Below are 3,263 nucleotides of genomic sequence, written 5' to 3' on the forward strand. Positions count from 1 at the left end.
GTTGCCAACCTAATACAGGAGTGCGGTTTTGCACTTTAACCTTTTGAGCGCTATGAACGTATATATGCGTTCTCACATAACCTAACATTTTTACCACAACATTTTTAGGCTAAAAGTGGCGTTAAAGTGGCGTGATAAAAGAGACGTATGACCAATAAAAGAAAGAAAAGAGACCAATGCGAAAAATGTAACATTGGCTTAGGTATCGAACTCTGCTTTTAGATTTACCATACAATACGAAATTATTAAATTTTCGATTTAAAAGATATAATTTCAAACTTTGACATTGTTCGTGTTACTATTGCTTAATGAAATAAATGGTTATTAAGGTCTTTCAGGTCACTACATAATTTATTTTAGTCACAATCGATATATTTTGCAATGAAAATTCAGTCTGCTCAACTTGTGTTCTTTCGTGAAATATACGCAGCCCACGATGTGCTTCTTCGTAAAGAGTGGGCCGTCCAGGGCTCACGCTTAACCTCGGATAACGGAGCATTTAAAGGGTTAATTGTGTGTTCGGTTGCTTGAATGAGCGAAAGTTTGAAATTTTAGTCTAAACGATTCAAAATTTATTTTTCAATAACTTCCAAATTTTTGAATTTTTTACTTTTCAGATTTCAAATTTTCAAATTTGTTAATTGTTCCACATGTACCTGAAGTTGGCAATGACGTTATCTAATGGCATGCAAATTGGTTTTTTCTGCTATTCGATAAACTGTTATGAAGATGATGATGAAGAAGAAATTTATACGAAATAAAGGAATATTCTTCCGGATTATCATGCAAGATGATAAACTCCAGCTATAAAATTTTATGGACCTCCGGCAGCCCATTGCGTTTTGACTTCTGAATTCCCATTATTTAACTAGTGAACGTTAAATACTAGATTGACACTCCATTATTTACCTAATGACACGTTAAATATTAAAACAACAAAAGTCAACCTCAGGTTTATTATTTAACTAGTGAATTACCGTTTACTGTAAATTCTTAAATATTCAGGCTACCAATAAAATCTTCAAGATCCTTTGATGAACTCATAGTAAACGATTTTATCTCTCTATTGCTAATTAGAAAAATTCATTAAAGAAACACATTAATCCAATAATAACCCAGCTATCAATCCACTATCAAACTTATAGCGAGCCACGTCCTTGTCCTAAAAGAATCATTTGAAAACCTCCGTGTTAAAATGACGGAAGGACTAACAATAATGGGAAATTGGTGCGGCAGGGCAAGAAAAAAGAAGTCAAGACAGACAAAGAAGCCGCGCCAAGCGGTAAGAAGCCGGGTTACCGGTTAAAGCAACGAGGGCGGCCTTTAGACGTCACTCGGAATTCCAAATATCCGCGAGTTTCTACGATGTAATAACGAATGACACGGCCGGAGAACAAACGAAACGAGAAAGTCTGCTTGGTGGTAAGAGCAGCTCAGAGGGTTGAAGAGGGTTGTCGGGTGTACGCGAGGAGCGAAGAGGAGGTTCGAAGTGACGGTGGTTGGGGTTGTTGGAATGGTAGAGAAGACGGGGTGGAGCGGGCGCTACAAGCGAGTTCCAAAGGGTCTGGCGCTTTCCTGCCGAGAATTAATCATCCCTGGCAGCTCTCAATGTCCCTACCTACTACTTTCTTCGCATTCCCAATTATACGCTTATCTAGCAAATCCGCGTCAAAGCTTAAACATAAACGACCTTCTTGAGAGTTGGAAATTTGAACTCTGTTGGCAAAAGAGTATTTACGTGTACGTATTTACATGTGAAAATATTTTCCAGCAAACTTTCTTACCGGTTCGTTTCGTTTCTTCTAGAAAACTACTTCTTTTCCTTCTGCTTGATTAATTTCTGCCACGCGTAACGCGTGAAATAAATTGAAATTTAATATCCTGGAAGATGAAGCGAGTTACGTTACGAGTCTCTTGTAATGTAGCAACTGTTTGACAGGAATGTGATTCGATGAAAGATGATTGTCACAGACAGTTGTCTCTGTAAAGTTCTCGGTCAACATTCGTACACTGTCAATCACTGAAAAAGCTACATTTAAAGCCATATATTACCCTAATAGATTACAATGCCATATATTACCCTAATAGATTACAATGTTCATCGATCAACGAATCATTAGTATCCATTCATGGAATTAACCTGTCACTCAATTTTAAATCGACAAAAACGCTATGTTTAAGTTGATTTAAAGGCGCCACTCGTCGTACGCAAATGAAACAAAGGTGGTAAACGCAACAGTCCAATTAGCGTACCATTCGTAACACAGGTGGCAACAATAGGCTGCTCGTAAATAACTTCCTAGAAGGAGATCACGATGAAAGAAGAAAGGAAGTAAGGAGTAAACACTTCTACACATGGATACAGCAGCGGGGCAGGAGTGGAGAATTTACGAGATAGCTGGCCTCACCACCCCCACCCCCTTACTTGCCCCCTTTTCGCTTCTACCTTCTCTCTGTCTCTCTCCCTCTCTCTCTCTCTCTCTCTGCTGCTGTCCTCAACAGGTGGTCGTTTTGCTCAACTTCTGTATAGTAATTTATAATTTAATTGATTTATGCCCGAGGCCGCGGTTATACAACGACGGTACTCCGTTTTGGAGAAAAGTACCGTTCAGTAACATCGGTTCGGATAACGGTCCCGCTGCGAATCCGATTTACAACCGCGTTTTACCGCCTCTGGACCCCTCTCGATCTATCAATTCTCTACCTTCCTGTCTTAACCAACACTTTTTCTCCTGTTTATTGCCGTGCTTCTTAATGGGAAACGAAGGCCGTCGTTACTATTGCGCAAGAAGTGTTAATAGTTAGAACGTCTGGTTCGGAGATCTCAGGAAAGAAGAAGCGCGATAAGCACATTTTTCTTCGTCTTCTCAGTTTGATGTCCGGTGACTAAAAATACATATTTTAATATACTGCGGTTATGACAAATATTTATTAAATGAAATGATTAATTAAAATAGAATTGTTAGCGATTGTGAGCAATACCTTAATATCGCCGATATTTCCACGGTTTTCAATATTTTAATATTATTTAATATCAAGAGGATGGATATGTTATCGTCCGTAAAAGTATTTGTACCCTTATGTTGTTGTTTTTGTTATATCTTCAAGGTTATGATGGAAGAACATTTGCCTGTTTTAGTTGGAAAATTTTGAAATATTTCCAAGACTTCGTAAAGTGTAAAGTTGTGTACGGAATCTTGGCAAGCGGTCCGCAGCGGGTCAAATTGATTTCCGTTTTCCATGGATGGACGTTGAGAGCCTGA

Source organism: Bombus impatiens, unplaced genomic scaffold, assembly GCF_000188095.3.
Source record: "Bombus impatiens unplaced genomic scaffold, BIMP_2.2 scf_0152, whole genome shotgun sequence".
NCBI classification, from domain to species: domain Eukaryota; kingdom Metazoa; phylum Arthropoda; class Insecta; order Hymenoptera; family Apidae; genus Bombus; species Bombus impatiens.